Consider the following 18,291-nt stretch of genomic DNA (forward strand, 5'->3'; position numbering starts at 1 on the left):
AACCATTCCTTTTCATACTAACTGTTCATGATAAACTGTAAGAGGAAGGTTACACCTACCTAGAGCCTTCCTTCTCTAAAAATACATGTCTTCTCCTGGGACTCCACACATGGCCTAGAGTTTAAGTAAGAGTGGTATCTACAGTAATTTCTTTATTTTTTATTTATTTGAGATACAGTCTTGCTCTGTCTCCCAGGCTGGAATGCAGTGGCACGATCTTGGCTCACTGCAACCTCTGCCTCCCAGGGTCAAGCGATGGGATTACAAGCTCGCACCACCATGCCCGGCTAATTTTTGTATTTTTAGTAGAAACGGCATTTCACCATGTTGGTCAGGCTGGTCTCAAACACCTGACCTAAGGTGATCCACCAGCCTTGGCCTCACAAAGTGCTGGTATTACAAGTGTGAGCCGCCACGCCTGGCTGGCTACAGTAACTTCTGAGATCTGTATATGATGTCAGCATAATTTTCATATTTTTGGATTAACAGTAAATATCTGGCTTTAGTACACTTACATAATATGCCACCAATAAGGTGACTACCTGATTTATCTGTGAATATTTTATGTCACTTTGTTTTTAAAGGTTTTTAAATATTGGGTAAACGTTTTCAATAAAAGTAGCCCAAATATTAAAATGTGTAACAATTTGGTATGTAGACCCTATAATTTTTAGCTCCATCCTAAAATGTGCATGGACACTTAAACCCACCCTTATTTTGTTCTATTACTAAATTACGACATTAAAGTTCTATTTGCCACAAATAACACTAAATTTGTCTAGGAAAAAATAACATTTCAAAAAGGACTTCAAAATTTTAGACTTGCTCTTACATTTTCCTCAGATCTATTCTTTTTTAAGGCATTCTACCGAATATATTTCAGGCTGTGGGCATAAACATAGTAGTTTGTACCATAGAAATTGAGAAAATAAAAATTTATGCTTTCATACATTTTAATGCTACATTGAGCACACAATCAATCATACTGCTTCAAAGCCCCTTCTCTTTGTTCTCTTTTAGGTTAAACTCTTTTGTCTTTAGAACTGAAAGTTTTTAAAAAATATGCCCTTTAGATTCTGCCCCAGATGTTACCATAATAAACACATTTATTTTTAAAATAACGCTATCTGATTGGGGCTCTTCTCTGTCAATCTGGTTTCTCTTATAAAACAAGTCAACTCTCAACAGCCTACCTTAATAAGGGAAAATGTAAAATAAACGCAGAAGTAGTCTAATTGCCAACAGGTCCTTCCAGGTTCTTCCTTCTAAGTAAAACCTTCCTTGGATACCAAGAATGCCCAAACAGTTGATTATTAACTGCAGATCATCCTCCTTCACAGAAACTGTGAAAGTACAAATTGTATGTGTTGTGGCATGTACAGAGGTTGGTGGTAGGAAACAGAATTTTTGAAACATAAGCCAAAGAACAAAACAGGACACGGAGATGGGGAAGAAAATCCAACAACAAAAACCCGCTTCATACAAAACGACGAACAAGGGGCACAAATAGAAAGCAAGGAGATCCACCTGGGCATGTATTAAAATGAACATATCAACAGTATTAAATATGCTAACATGATACTGGAAACCAGATTCAAACCAGATCGTAATATCTAAGAATGACAAAACAATCGTCTTACTATATTCAGCAATGCATATACCTTATTAGATTACTCAGTTTTATTTGAGTCTTCACATTTCAGGAGTGGGGAGGGGAAAATCTTACCACTGAAAGACAATAAAAATGATAAAAAATAAAATTTCCCCCTTTGTGGGGGTGGTATGGGATAAAAATGGCTTGAAGAACATAAATTATGCAGCTTGAAAAAAGAACTCTTAGACATGAAAAATTTATATTCAAAGAGCTAATTAATTTCACCCCCACTAAGGTAATAGGGTAAACATACATAGAGATCTAATTTTTAACCTTATTTTAGTCATAAATCAGATTTACACAAATTAGTATTTTCCAAAACGAATTGCAGATATTATGTATAGAAGAGAGTCCACCTTTCTTCAAGCTAATAATACAGTGGCATCTGGTGGTAATAATGACTGTGTGAACGGCCAACGAAAATTAAGTATGCTTAAAACCTTTCTTTCTGTAAGGCTGAGAATCTGAAATGGTTTATCAAGAAAGAAAGTAGAAGATACAGAAGTTATAAAATCTCTATAGAGACTTTTAAGAATGGGGCAAATTAGCTTCGTATTTAAGTACATATAAACAAGTCCACAACCTAAGCATAATAAAAATCACATTAGCCCATCCAATTTTCCCCCTTTGTCCTAGTTTCTTTTTGCTGGGAAGAGGCGTTGTGAGATAATAATAGCAGGAAATAAGGTGGAGCAGCTGCACAGGCAAGATGAGGTACAGTGCTTGTGTTTCACCTCCATTCTAGACCTCTGCTGGCTAAGTCTTAGTGAAAATGAGATTAGCTGTTTGGGGAGTCCTAACAGTTATCAAAACCTTTGGAAACAAAATGTGGTCCCTTACTGTCTCACTTTTACCAGGAACTTCTTAGGGCCTCTAGCAAGATCCAGGTAATAGGAGCAATGGAAGCTACACTGAAGAGATTTCTAATTATCTGGGAAGGGGGAGGGTGTAAAGGATGTTTAATACTGGCAATGTGGGTCATAGCACATGCAGAGAAAACTGTCTGGTATGGAGACTGGGGCTTGACTAGATGGCTTCTATTTTAGTCCCACAAATTTATGGAAATAATCCATGTGAATAAATTATAAAGGAAGAAATGACTACCCTAAATTTCTGCAGTAATATAAAATATAGCTCATTAGATTTTGTGTTAATGCTGTTGCTATTTTACTGATGAGAAACTTCCAACTAATTACAATAATAATTAATTACTCAAAATTTCTCTTTTAGGTCAAAATATTGTATCATTACTGCCAAGACCATTATATAACAATATAATGTTAAGTAGTAACACATCCAGTTTTCTTTAACAGAGAGAAATAACACAAAACTTGGTCAGGCTTGCTTAATATTACGTGTACTAAAGGCAGTTTTTTGGTTATTAATTGGTTAAAACATCTCCTTTGCTAATCCATAAACAGAAATTAGCATTCCAGTTCCCTTTATCATTGCATGCAGTATAGACAGAAGGGAAAACTTTAAGGCTAGTTTAGTAACATTGCAATATAGGTGGTACCTCAACCCAAGCAACAAATGTACTCTTGGAAAACTGTTCAAACCAATTATTTCTAAAAATTAAAGTCTTTTAAAATACATTAAGCATTTTGAAAAACTTTGTCATATATTCCTTCATAAAAGAGAAATCCTATCACAATTCAAATAATTGCCAGCTAATTTGCCTACAAACGAAATTCTTTATTTTTAAAAAAAGAACTGACACAAAACATTTATTTTAAAAGTAACTAAAAACGTTGTTCAGAACACTGATCCTTTAACATTTTAATGAAAACTTCAACAGGGACCCAAATTTCAAAATATCTCATTATGATTTTGGTTTAAAGGACCAGATAACCAACAGATCTTTTCCAACTCTATGATTCATACTAAGTCTTAATAAACTGGATGCAACCATCCCACTTGTATGCGAGCTGAGCACAAATGTATCAAAGGAGGTTGCCTAAACTAAAAGGTGGGGGAGGGAGTAATCTCCAGGAAATGTCAGGTTCTCCAGGAACTAAGGATGAGGCTGAAATTAAAAAGTAGACTTTCTTCAGTTAGCATTTTACATATGGCAACCCAACACATGAATGCTGTAAGGTGCTCTCCATCTTAATGAAATAAAATTGTAGACAACGATGTGCAACTATTTCATAAAGAGAAACAAATTATTCTACATGTTCAGGTGCAATCCCAATCCAAATAAACACATTGTATTACAATGTGTTTTTATTCAGATAGAATATTCTTTTCCATTTCTTAATGAGAATTCAGCTCTAGAACGGGTCTACTCGGGAGGTGACTTGTACCTAGGAGGGTGCAGAGGGTGGGATTTATTTTATTTTAACCTATACAGAGCTTTGTTTTATTTTTTTATTTTTCCTTGGCGAGGATGGATCCCTACAAGATATTCTGAAATGTATCAAATTTGGGGTTAACAGTATGTGGTTGGCAAAAATTCAATGCTTGAGTGGGAACTAAAAATGATTTCTTTAATTGTATGCCAAACTGAATAATCTCCCAGGGAAAAGAACCTCTTCCTCTTGCCTTTCCTACCTCCTGCCCCTCCCCCACCAACATTGCCTCCCTGCTGTGCAAAGAGCCCTTTGTCCTGCCCTGCACTTATCTAGCTGTTTGGCCATATTGACAGGCCTACTGGAGGCATAATAAGGGAGTCAGTCTGACATAAGCAGCTGGCAATTTGAAACAAAAATCTTCCTTTTCTACTTAGACCAAATCCTGCTGCAGAGGTCTCTGGCTCCTCCCATGCTTCCATCTATTTCTCAAACAGAGCAGCAAGAAATTCACCATTTTTCCCTCCATTAGGTAGCACAAATCAAAAACTTGATTCCCCAGACAGAAATCTATTTTGTATACATTCCTATAGCTACCGCTTTTTGTGATTCATAACATAGGCCAAAAGTGTACATGTAACTAACATGGCTAAGGCAATGCTTCTTATTACTTCATGTTGCCATGAAAGCTCTGGGAATCCTTATACCACAAGGAACCCAGAAGAACACAGAAGAGAAAGCAGCAGCCCAACCAAAGCAACAGACATAAGCATCAGGCAAAACTGGCCTGATGTGAAAACTCAGTGTTTTAAAAATACTAAGACATTATTCCAAGAAGCAGAAAATTCCTTTCCCTGTCTTCGTATCAAACGTACTTAATGTGACCTTACATTAAGTAAGGTATTCCCTCAGGTACTCGGCAAACAAAATCAATACGATGGAATAACCGAGTGAGGCACGATGGGATCACAAATTCCTTGCTCAGTGAGGGCACATATAAAGCAGACTGAGCTTACCTTCATTGTTGTTTATTTTATCCCATAGTTCCCTTCACTAAGTATTAAAGACTCTGAACGCATTTTGTCCCAGGTTAAGGGAATTCTCTCCAATGTAATGCTTTCTAACAGCAGCTCCCCCCAAAGTTACTGGGTATCTTTTACGCAATTCATAATTAAAGATACAATAAAATAGTTTTCCTAAGACTTATTTAACAAAATGTATATAGATAAGTGAAGGAAACTATATTCTCTCCACCTTTCATGAACTTCCTAGAATCTCACCCACAAGATAAATCAATCATTTTACCACATATTTTAGAATTTTTGGCAATAAGGAATGGTACCAATCCCTGCCCATCATAGGTACATTACACTTACTTTCTAAAGAATGCCTTTGAAAGAATATTTTAAATTACAAATGACTACCAGTTATATTACTAAATATACGATGCACATTTTGCAAAGTTTTATGCCTCAAACAAAATATACTGGTCAAGAAGTTTCAGTTTTCAACACTTGAAATACAATTTTTATAAATAAAATTCACTGCTAGACCTTCTAACTTCAAATTAAACTGATGAATCACCAGAGTTCAGCCAAAAATTATTTTTAAAATTTTATTTTATTCATGATCCAGTTCCCCTCTGATAAAATGTATCCAATAGTCATTGACTGCTGTTAACTATGGCCTAATTTTTCATAAGTTATTTCAACATGGAGAGGATAAAGGAAAAGTAATTATCCGCAAATCTGTACTTTGCACTTTATTGTTTCCCCATTCAAAGGTAAAAATGAAATAGTCATTCTCCCCAGAAAAGCCAGAATAATTCCAGAAAGTCAGTTCCTGGACACAAAACAGTATCAAAAGATATAAAAAAGTTTTCAAGGGTATAACTTAAGTAAATCCTTCTATGAAAAGGGCCTGTATGATCCTCTAGAAAATGACTGTATCAAGAGCACAAAAGGTTCCAAACAACAGGAAATTCGAGTGTAAAAGCAATTATTTTATATAGCAACTTCAGCCACAGAGTAAAAAACTACAAACATTTTTATCTTAAACCCTAAGTATGTCAAACAGCCAGTATACATGAAATTATATTTATCTGCTATTGCATCTTATCTATGTGATAGTAATAAGAATCGGAACCTCCTAAAACAGTATCCATTAAAGGTTCTGTTTCATTGGTCTGCTTTTATTACTGGGAAAACAATGTGAGCCACATTTGTGAATGACAAAACTCATTTCCATTCTTTTTGGTTCTCTGCCACAAATGTCAGAGTCATACTACAAATTATAGATGTTTGTGAGATTTAAGTACATTTACACAAAAATGAACAAATCAAAATTCTGAGAGGAAAAAAGTATAGGATACACGAGTCTTGGGGGAGAAAAACAGCACACAGGAATATGTCCAGTATTGCATATAATTGGTGGTGGTGGTTCTCCTTCAAGTTTTTCCACGCTCAGATTGTTTTGCTTAATCAGAGATCATCCTAATGTTCAGGAGTTGTGGGAGAGGGGAGATCACCTAAGGGGCTCAGAGGCCATCTTCTCAGTATCCTGAACTAAACTTATTCGATTCCTGCATATTTCTTCTGGTCTGTCCTACATTTCAGATGGATTATGGCCAAAAGACATATATTTGTGATGTCAGAAGGCTATATCCAACATGTATATAATGAATCAATCTTATAAGTAAAACTCCAAAGAAAATATCTAATCTGGAGAATTTTATTACTAATACACAAATTAAGAATATTTATTTAGAAACCACTCCAAAATGGCACCTTTTTAGAGTTTAAGAGTTCAAGCTTAGTAAAATGTTTAGCAAATCATCTATAAGGTAAATATGGTCTAATCGAAAGGATGGAGACACGTAACAAAATAATAAGAATTGATTCTATGATTAAAGAGATGGAGGAAAACATGATATGTCAGTTGCAGGAAAAAATTCCTGTTATTTTCTTCCCATTGTGGTTATCAGAAAGATCCTTAAAATTATTATTTGGGTTTTTAAACTAATTCAAAAATTAAAACTCTAATGGAACTTTTGGTCCTATCCAAGCACAAATGTCTAGATAAAAAACAAAAATCTGCCAAAAACAAAAACCAAATCAAACAAAAAAAGAAAGGCTTTAACTATGATCCAGTTTCCAGATGCCAATATCCATAAATGGGTAGGAGGTTATGAATTACTAATTCCTATCTCCCCACCAATAAAAAGCAAACCAGCTCAGCAGTGAAAATTCCCAGAAAAGCAAGGTTTCTTCTTAGTCCTGAAGCAGCCATCGCCTAAGTGCTGCTCCCTGCAGCCAGCAGCATTAATGGACGCTGCACTGCTGTCCTTCCCTGGAGACAGCAGCCAGCACTACTCAAGCTTCTCACGTAGCAACCAGAGCTCCAGAGCCAGCAGCTGCTGCTGCCTTGTATACTCACCCCTGTGATCCAACCCAAAGGAACAGCCTTCTCTTTACCCCACCCCCACTCCTTACACACACTTTTTTTTTTTGGACCAGTGCTCCATGCCAGAAGGGCTGGAATTATGCTTTTAAGAGAGAAACAATCCTAAGGTCACCCTTTTAAACCAAGGCCTTTTATTAGAAAAATCAACATTTACCAAATTCTAAATATCCATTTTAATTAAGCCAGCAGTTTAGGAGTGAAGATTAAGCTTTGGTCTTTTGAAAGCCAATTTCCCAAGCACTCTACAATCTAATTTAAATTTGCAGCTAGAAACAGAGCCTTGTGTCATGTCCTACCAAAGGGCATAATTCATTTTTCTACACATAATGACAGTCTGAGTAAACCTTAAAGACTCTAATCCCATAACAGGCCAGAATTTTTGGCTACAGAAGAGGACTAATGATCCTGAGAAAACTGGAAGAAATCCAATAGAAAAAAAAAAAAGCCCTACGTCCTCTATGGAGCCCAGAAACCTCTGATTATGTGAGTATTCTCTGCTTTAGTCCTAGCTCAGATCCTACACATCTAAAATTACCACTTAGAACTTTCTCTGTGACCTAAAAACATTAATAATATAAAATTAACAACCAAAAAATAATTTCAAATAGGGAGTACACACTCTCCTGAAAAGCTCAGCACACTCCACTCAGCTGGATCCTCCCCAATCACAAGTATAGCTATGTAACATCTGCCCAACAAAGAAATGTAAATATGACCTTGGTCACAAATATGTCATCTAAAAACAACTTGTTTAGTCAAGTGATGAAGGTAATTAGCAGAGAACTTGGAGATTCGTTCAGTACCTATGTGCACGAAGGAAATTGGAGAAATGAACTTAAATATAGACAAAGCCCAGTGGAACCCAGAGGTCTGGGAAAGAAATGAGTTACCGGTGAATACATTGCACAAGTAACATGAGAAAGCAGAAAATGCAGGTCATACACGCACCCCTGACCCAGACCAGCAGAGCTGACTGCAGCATCCGTATCCAAGAGAAAGACCACTGACGCCCAAGAAGTGAGACAAGCAAGGGCTCTATAGAATCAATTAGCATAGAAGGGGCTTTCCCAACAGTTAAACTTTCCCTCTCACGCGACTTACCTACTTGAACCAGGGTTCTTTCCTACCCTCCTCTTCACATTCCCGACTTACACGCAGATGGAAAGAGAATTCATAAAGGGTATATTTTTCTGCCTTTGAAGATATTCTCAAAAGATCGCTCTCCACGCCCAAGGCAAGTAAAACGACACAATCTGGCTCAACTCCAGGCTCGAACCCTACACATTCAACGAGGCTATCTCAGACACGCTGGGGCACACGCCACGGGGAGCCAGAGAACGTGTGGTGGGGGTGGCGAAGGTAATGCCTTTGGGAAGCAGCCATCTGAGGTGGGAAGCCAGAAAACGAGAGGGAAGGCGTCCAGGAAGACTACGGAGGGGAGATCGAGGCCCCCAGAGCGATCAGAGTTGTCTGTCACAAGGCCGCGAGAACGGGGGTAGGGAGTGGGGAATCGGGGAGAGAAAAAAAGTATGCCTGTGTATTTCGAGCGGAGGGCAGCAAGAGGCCTCTCCTCAAGGGAAAGGTAAACGTGGAGTAGGTAGTTCCCAGGAAAGGGGGTGAAGAGGCGTTGGGGGAGGGGAAGCGTCCTGACCCAGGAAAGACATGAAAAGGGGAGTTGGGTCGCCTAGATTAGAGGGGGCCTCTCTCCCTGGGAAAATGGGGTGTTGCAACGGTGTGTGCGAGGCGGCGAGGGGTATGAGAAGGGGCAGCATCCTCCTAAGAGCTTGGGGAGGGCCAGGCCCACGACCCAAGGAAAGCGAGCGCGGGGAGACGGAGGAGGTGACCCTTCCCTCCCCTGGGGCCCGATCGTGAGGTTCGGTTTCTTTTCTGTCGGACCCTTACCTTGTCCCAGGCGCTGCCGGGGCCTGGGCCCGGGCTGCGGCGCACGGCACTCCCGGGAGGCGGCAGGACTCGAGTTAGGCCCAACGCGGCGCCACGGCGTTTCCTGGCCGGGAATGGCCCGTACCCGTGAGGTGGGGGTGGGGGGCAGAAAGGCGGAGCGAGCCAAAGGCGGGGAGGGGGGAGGGCCAGGGAAAGAGGGGGGCCGGCACTACTGTGTTGGCGGACTGGCGGGACTGGGGCTGCGTGAGTCTGTGAGCGCAGGCGGGCGGCGGCCGCCCCTCCCCCGGCAGCGGCGGCGGCGGCGGCGGCAGCTCACTCAGCCCGCTGCCCGAGCGGAAACGCCACTGACCGCACGGGGATTCCCAGCGCCGGCGCCAGGGGCACCCGGGACACGCCCCCTCCCGCCGCGCCATTGGCCTCTCCGCCCACCGCCCCGTACCCATTGGCCCACTCGCCGCCAATCAGCGGAAGCCGCCGAGGCCGCCTAGAGAAGAGGCTGTGCTCTGGGTCTCCGGCTCCTCAGAGAGCCTCGTCTAGGTAGGGGAGCGGAACTCTGGTGGGAGGGGACGTGCGGTGCACTGGGGGGATGGGTGGCTGGGGTGGCTGTCTGGTGGCTTGCGGGGGTTGCCTTTCCCGTGGGAAGTCGGGAACATAATGTTTGTTACGTTGGGAGGGAAAGGGTTGGTTGGATGCAGGCGGGAGGGAGGCCCGCCCTGCGGCAACCGGAGGGGGAGGGAGAAGGGAGCGGAAAATGCTCGAAACCTGACGGAGCCATTGCTCTCGCAGAGGGAGGAGCGCTTCCGGCTAGCCTCTTGTCGCTGATTGGCCGTTTCTCCTCCCGCCGTGTGTGAAAACACAAATGGCGTATTCTGGTTGGAGTAAAGCGCCTGTCAGTTACAGTGTCGGGAGTGCGCAGCCGCCTAGCGACTCTCGCGTTGCCCCCTGGGTGGGGCGGGTAGGTAGGTGGGGTGGGAAGATGCTGGGGGTGCGGGCGCGGCAGGCCTCCCGCGTCGGGAGGGGAGGGTCAATGAAATTGGCTCCGGCGCGGGCGTCCTCCCACCCTCCCCTTCCTTCGGGGGAGTCGGTTTACCCGCCGCTTGCCTGCCTTCGACACCTGATTGGCTGTCGAAGCTGTGGGACCGGGCCCTTGCTACTGGCTCGAGTCTCACATGAGCGAAACCACTGCGCGGGGCGCGGGGGTGGTGGGGAGGCGGGCGTTGGTACGGTCCTCCCGGAGGCCCAGCGCCGCAGTGTCTGGCCCCGCGCCCCTGCGCAACGTGGCAGGAAGCGCGCGCTGGAGGTGGGGGCGGGCTGCCGGCCGAGACTTCTGGATGGCGGCGGCCGCGGCTCCGCCCCGGGTTCCCACCGCCTGAAGGGCGAGACAAGCCTGGCCTGCTACAGGCACTCGTGGGGGTGGGGGAGGAGTGGGGGTCGGTCCGGCTGGTTTGTGGGTGGGAGGCGCTTGTTTTCCAAAAACCGGCGCGAGCTGCAATCCTGAGGGAGCTGCGGTGGAGGAGGCGGAGAGAAGGCCGCACCCTTCTGGGCAGGGGAAGGGGAGTGCCGCAATACCTTCATGGGAGTTTTCTCTGCCTCCCGTCTTGTAAGGCCCGCCCTGGGCCTGGAAGAAGCCCTCCCTCTCCTCCCCGCGTGATCTCGTCATCGCCTCCATGTCGAGTCGCTTCTCGATTATGGGCGGGATTCTTTTGCCTAGGCTTAAGGGGCTAACTTGGTGCCTGGGCGTTGCCCTGCAGGGGAGTGAGCAGCTGTAAGATTTGAGGGGCGAGTCGGATTAGTTATCTTCCCACGAACTTGAGTTGGTGTTGAGGTTATTGTAATAAGGGTGGGGTAGGGAAATGGAGCCTAGTCATTCACCTGGGGCTGATTTTATGCAACGAGACTGCAGATTATCACTACTTACCATTTTTGGAGCATTTTTCTAGAGACAGACGTAAAGCATGATCACCTGAGTTTTATACCATTTGCGACCCTTGCTGCACCACCAAAGTGTAGCATTAGGTTAAATCTTAGTAGAAAAATTTTAGCCTTTGCTTGAGAAACCAGTGCTTCCCTCCCTCACGTTCTCTCCCCAGGCTCTCTACCCCTTTGCATCCCTACCAGGCATCTTAGCAACTCTCACTCATACTTGATCCCGTTTTCCATTTGTTGTACTTGCTCATCTAGTATTCAGACATAGCACTAGCTTTCTCCCTCTGTTGATCTTGGGTAGCTTGGTGACTCGCGAAACCAGACAGATTGGTTCCACCATAAATTAAGGCTTGAGCTGGGGCTTGACTCTTACCCAGCAGTGCTTTTATTCCTCCCTAGTTCACGTTCTTAAATGTTTACCTTGATTTTCATTTTATCCTTTTTCCTTAGCTGGGATTCTTTCCCTGACCCTCTTCACAGTCCAGGTGATTTTGACTACTGCTTTACAGAGAATTGGATCTGAGGTTAGGTAACATCTCCCTTTCTCTTCCTCTAAATACCTCTCATTTCTGTTCTCATCAGGTTAGTAACTGATCTCAGATGCCTGTGTGATAGCTTCCAAATTGCTGTCTCTGTCTTTAGTGTTATCTTTTGATCCATCTTACATCTTGTTAGGATGATTGTCCTAAAGGAAGATAGAGCATGAAAATGACAGATGAAACTCTATTACTGGCTTGTACTGTTTACAGCAAGTTGTCTAACCCGCGGGCCGCATGGGACCCAGGACAGCTTTGAATGCGGCCCAACACAAATTCGTAAACTTTCTTAAAATGTTAGGAGATTTTTTTTGCGGGGTGTTTTTTTTGTTGTTGTTTGTTTTTTTTTTTTTGCTCATCATCTGTCCTTTGTGTGCCCAAGACAATTCTTGCAGTGTGGCCCAGGGAAGCCAAAAGATTGGACACCCCTGGTTTACAGGATGAATTCTGTCCTCGTGAATGTGATGCATAAGGTCCCTGGATAGATTTTCCTCAATTTAACAGCTTTTTCATTTTTCACTATTTTCCACATGCGACACACACAAACATGACCTCTCTCCTGAAGTCACATGGAACGAATTGCAGTTACCCAAATCATAGAGACATTGTCATATATCTTTGTGGGGTGGTTCTTTTTGGAATGCTACCCCTTGCTGCTTTTAATCCTGCAGATTCAAATGTCATCTCCCCTTTGGTCATGCCTTCCATGGTCTGTTGTTCTATGAGCCAAATTCCCCTTTTAAAAAAGCAGTTTTCTCCTGACTCCTGAGCAGTTTGTACTGCGTGGGTCATAGTACTTCTCGGGTCGTTGTCATTGCTGATTTAAATTATCTTAACTATTCTGAGCTTTTTGAAGGAACAGTGTCTTGTTGTGTCTTGTACTCCTGAGCTCCTAGTATACTCTGATGTCTAGCCAACTCTAAATGGAGTGAGCGACATGTAAATGTCTTTATGGTTTGAGATTTTATTCATCTTGAGCATTGGAAAAGTGGCTGGTATGACTAAAGAACTGAATTTTTATTTTTTATTTAATTTAAATTGCAACTGTGGATAGTGTAGCTGTAGCCTCAGGCTTGTTCTGTGGATTACAGAATACGTGGACATTGTTTTCTCTTTTTACTGAGCAGTAAGGAAATCAAAGCTGAAGCTCTCTGGCCCATTAAATTTCATTTAACTGCTTGTTTTGTTTTATTTATTATATATTTAGCTGAAAGCTAAGTCCAACAAACCATTTTTAAAGATGTGCCTGCCTTGGACAACAGTGAAAGCAAGTGTTAATGAGTTTGGATTTCAAAAAAAAAAAAAGCATAATGAATTTTAGGGAGGAGAGATTCCATTAAACTGTTACAGGAGCTACATAGTTAAATATATTAGAACTTGAATGAAGAATAGGTCTGTATGATACAAATGAACCCAGCCTAAATTTCTGTCCTACAAGTTTTCACTTCCTGGAAACACTTGATTGGAGGAGCTCTAAGCATCATATCTTGAGTTATAGAAAACAATCACAAAGCAAGTTTTATCCTGAGGAATTATAATACCAACATTTTAACACCAAATGCTTTTTATGTGCTAATACAGTATCTTATACATTTTAATTATCTTTTTTTTTTTTTTTTTTGAGACGGAGTCTTGCTCTGTCACCCAGGCTGGAGTGCAGTGGCGCGATCTCGGCTCACTGCAAGCTCCGCCTCCCGGGTTCACGCCATTCTCCTGCCTCAGCCTCTCCGAGTAGCTGGGACTACAGGCGCCCGCCACCACGCCCGGCTAATTTTTTGTATTTTTTAGTAGAGACGGGGTTTCACCGTGGTCTCGATCTCCTGACCTCATGATCCGCCCGCCTCGGCCTCCCAAAGTGCTGGGATTACAAGCGTGAGCCACCGCGCCCGGCCCCTTTTTTTTTTTTTTTTTTTTTTTTTTTTTTTTTGAGACGGAGTCTTAGTGTCACTTACTGGATTGCTATGGCGTGATCATGGCTCACGCAGCCTTGACTTCCTTGGCTCAAGTGATCCTCCTGCTTCAGCCTCCTGAGTAGCTGGGACTACAGGCACACGCTTCCGTGCCCAGCTAATTTTTTTTTTTTTTTTTTTTTTGTAGAGATGGGGTTTTTGCTGTGCTGCACAGGTTAGAACTCGTGGGCTCAAGTGTTCTTCCTGCCTAAGCTTCCCAAAGTCCTGGGATTACAGGTGCGAGCCACCGCCCTGGGCCATTAAATATACTTTTTAAAATACATTTTAAAAATACATTTTAATTTAAAGTTCTCTTTAGAAAATAAGACCCTTAGGTCAGTGGTCTTCAAACCTCCTATGTGTGGAGACAGTTGTCTTAATGCAGATTCTCAGACCACCCAAAAATTCTGAATTCTTTTGGGGAAGGTGGAGCCCCACAGGGCAGGCAGTATAATTCAGTATCTTCAAGTTCATTTGCTGACTCAGATATGCCTATTTACCTGCCAAAAATGATTACAATTTCAGAGAAACTCTTCTCAATTGTACACTATGTGTCCCTCAGTTTTTCCTCAAATGAACTGTTTTTTTCCTCCTCCTAAAAAATAACAGAATGGGAATTTTGAGAGGCAAAGAGGAATAGTAATATTTTTGGAAACTTGCAGGTCAGGTTTTCCTTTTAAAAGGAATGCTGAAATATATTCTTTTGAACAAGAGAAGTGCACCTTATTTGTGTTTCTCCTGCTTAATTGCAGTCCTTAAGGAAAGTGATTTTTCAGTGCCTAAGCACAGAGCTGAGAGCTTAATAAATGTTAGTTTTGTTGGTTTATATGTGAAATTGATTCTCACATTAGTAATAAGTAATAAGAAATAGTAAGCTCACAAAACATATAAACAAGGCTACTTTTTGGGAGAGACTTCAGGGTCCCATTTAACCTACATCTCCTAATATTCTATTCATAGAGGAAACTGATGCCTCATGGTCTCTGAATACATCTATCCCACCATTCAGTTCTTCTTTGGGTTTCCTGTACTAACCACTGCATTTATCCTTTTCCTGTGCTTTACTTCCTTGGGCTTTTTGTTTAAATTAACCAGCTACCTATCTCCTTTTCAAGTAGTTATACTATTTCTAACCCTTATAAGACAAATTTATTAGGTATATTACACGCTTGTACTTGCATGAGAAAGCTGGTGAAACTTTTGTCAGGGCTAGCGTGTGTATGAGATTTGCAAAATGTAAACTTAGGTCACTTCCATATATTTTTTGTGAGTGGAGGTTTGGCATAATTATATAATTCTAGTTTACAACACTCTAGTTTGACTGTTACGTTAATTGTAGAGCACCTTGTTAGGTCACAAATCCAGAAGTCTGGTACTGGACTTGGCAGGTTGCTTTCTTAGTGGCATATTAGTTTATATTAGAGCACATACTTCTCAAGATGACTTTTTTTTCTTATCCGTGACTCTCTCTTCTTGAGATTGGATAATATATTGGATTACTAAAGAAGTGTTAGTATTGAATCAAATAGTTTTATTTTCTCTAGACCAGGGTTAAACCTGATGAATTGTTTCTATTCTGTTATGGAGTATATCTTCTTGGTGACAAAGACTTTCTGCCTCTGATTTTTATCTTAGTCGTGGTTACATTTAATAATCCTGCTTTCCAGCTTTTCTCCTAGAGATCAGTTATCAGTGACTTGATACTTTGTCACCTTTTGTTTTCTGGTTTTGGGTTTTTTTTTTTAAACATGTAACATTGGCTTTTCCTGCTGACAACAGTAACACAGTTTCAGATCATGTTTATAGAATGGTTATTTCATCACCTAACTAATCTCACCTCTAGTGTATGGATTCTGGTAAACTCAGTCAACAGTCTTCACAGCCTTTTCTATTTTTACTGACTTTGATTTAAAATCTAATCTTGGATCTTGAGGTATTGCTTATGAATAATGTAATAATGAGGTACTACTTAGAACAAATAATGGTAACATACTCTAGTGCATACTATAGGCAAAAGCTAATGGAAATATAGGTAGAAGAAATGAACCAATAGTTATTGAATGCCTTTTGTGTACCGCAGATGTGGAAATAGCAAGAAAACTAGAATTGAAAGTAAAGCGTTGAAAATGTGACTGAATTGCTGCAATCTCATGATCAAATTTGAATGGATGAAGAGTTGCTTCTTAGGGAAGAGCAAAGAAAATGGTTTCTTGAGATGGAATCTACTGGTCCAGTTGCTGTGAACATTGTTAAAATGACAATAAAGGATTTAGGAATTACAGAAACCTGGTTGATAAAGCAGTGCCAGGGTGTGAGACAGTTGACTTCAATTTTGAAATAAGTTCTACTGGCTGGATGTGGTGGCTCACACCTGCAATCCCAGCACTTTGGGAGGCCGAGACTTGAGGTCAGGAGTTCAAGACCAGCCTAGCCAACATGGTGAAACCCCACCTCTACCAAAATTAGCCAGGTGTGGTGCACACCTGTAGTCCCAGCTACTTGGGAAGCTGAGGCAGGAGAATCTCTTGAACCAGGGAGCAGGAGGTTGCAGTGAGCCGAGATGGCGCCCCTGCACTCCAGCCTGGGTGACAGAGTGAGACCTTGTGTAAAAAAAAAAAAAAAAAAAAAAAAAAGGAAAAGGAAGAAAAGGTTTTACTGTGGGTGAAATGCTATCATGCTATCAAACAGCATCACATGCTACAGAGAAGTCTTGTAAAAGGATGTCAGTGTGGCAAACATTGTCTTTTAAGAAATTGTCACAGCTATCCCAATCTTAAACCACCACCACCCTGATGAGTCAGTAGCCATCGTTAACATTGGTGTAAGACCCTCCACCAGCAAAAAGATTGTTAGCATTTTTAGCAGTGACATATTTATCAATTACACATAATGCTGTTGTACGCTTTTAATAGACTATGGTATAGTGTAACCATAATTTATGCACTGGGAAACCAACAAATTCATGAGATTCGCTTTATTGTAGTGCTCTGGAATTGAGCCTGCAGTGTTTCTGAGGTACACCTGTGTATTTAGTATGTTCCTTGTATATAAAACCCCATTTTACAGAGTAGGAAACTAAGGCTTAGAGTTTGAGCAATTTTCCCATAGATACACCAATAAATTGAGGGCTGCAGAGACCACTTAAGTGGTTCTCTTAACAGTAGTCTAGACATGACGTGATGAGATTTGGCTTAGGAGTGACAACGGTAAGGAAGTTAAAGGATTCAGGAACCAAATACCAGTTACTGAGAAGAATGGCCTCAAAACATCACTTCTCAAGGAAGCCTTGATACCCTCACCCTTACTACACTGTATCCTCCATTTGAATGTTGTCAAGAGCTCTTCTCACAATTGTAAATAATAATTGTGTAATTTCGGTTTTTTTTCCTACTTTAGGTTGCTCCTTGAGGGCAGGACAGTTCTTACGGCTTTATCCCTTGCCTAAGCACAGAGAGGTCTGCGAGGTCAAAACTATTGTCATGATAGCAAGATGCTTGTCTTTTCCATTTATTCTCACAGTGTGCAGAGGCTACATGATGTGTGATGACATCCTCATTGATGTTAATGAATGGTGCTATACTTGAATTTACTACGGTGTCGTTAGGTAGGTTTAGGTATGCATACTTGTTTTTAGAAATTATTTTTTCCCCTTTTCCCATTTTTAGAAATCAACTCACTTTTTAGGTTATGCCTTCAGTAATCTTTGCAACCTCAATATTGTGCAATTGTTACTTTAAAATACTGTAGTTTTCTTTGTGCCTAAGCATAAACTTAAGTACATTTTGTTTTGTTTGCAATAGTGGTTTAAATATTTTCCCAAAATATCCAAATTTAAAAATTTTATAACTTTAGAATTTAATAAATTTATTCTAAAATATTTATATTTTTTTCATTTAAGAATGGATCATTGGCTTAGAAAGACTGCTTCTCATTTACTTATTGGCTATACCATCTGTATACTAATAAAAAACAAGATTTGATTTGGAAGGACTGACTCAAACTTAATGAAAATATGAAACCTGTCTTTCTGCTTTGGAGATACTTATCATGTTCTGCAGTAGAATAATTTAGTTCTTTTGTCTTTGTTTGGAGATAAGGTCTTGCTGTGTTGCCCAGGCTATTCACAGCTGCCATCATAGTGAACTACAGCCTGAAACTCCTGGGTTCAAGCGATCCTCCTGCCTCAGCCTCCTGAATAGCTGGAACTATAGGCATGCACCACCAAGCCTGCGCTTTGAGACAGGATCTTGCTCAGGCTAGTTGCTCAGGCTAGTCTTCAACTCCTAGCCCTGAGTGATCTTGCTTTGGGCCTCCCAAAATGTTGAGTTAATAGGCGTGAGCCACCATACCCAGCCAAAAATTTTTTTAGAGATGGGAATGGAATGATTTTGAATAGTGCTGGTGCCACCTATGCTGTGGCATCATTTTGAAACCAATCATTCAGAGTGCTTTTTTTGGTAAGGCATTACTTTTTAATGCAGGTATGCCACTACTGAAAAAAACAAAAAACAAAAAAAAACAGGTTTTAAAGCTAGAAATGAAAAAGCTACTTAAGTATCTTAAAAGATAAG

The 18,291-nt window shown here is 41.3% G+C and overlaps 1 protein-coding gene across 20 annotated transcripts in view; it reads right to left on the reverse strand.

Annotated features, from left to right (window-relative positions):
* SETD5 (SET domain containing 5) overlaps positions 1-9,655 on the reverse strand; it is an 81,137-nt gene extending 71,482 nt beyond the window's left edge. For 13 of the 20 annotated variants that reach the window (XM_055259345.2, XM_063630445.1, XM_055259341.2 and 10 more), the window contains exon 1: positions 9,310-9,655. The gene's annotated coding sequence lies outside the window, so the exon portion shown is untranslated. The remainder of the gene's footprint in view (positions 1-9,309) is intronic. The other 7 variants (XM_055259340.2, XM_063630439.1, XM_063630443.1 and 4 more) reach the window with 3 other exon arrangements.
* Between the last annotated feature and the right edge of the window lie 8,636 nt (positions 9,656-18,291).

Source organism: Symphalangus syndactylus, chromosome 21 (assembly GCF_028878055.3).
Source record: "Symphalangus syndactylus isolate Jambi chromosome 21, NHGRI_mSymSyn1-v2.1_pri, whole genome shotgun sequence".
Classification (NCBI taxonomy): Eukaryota; Metazoa; Chordata; class Mammalia; order Primates; family Hylobatidae; genus Symphalangus; species Symphalangus syndactylus.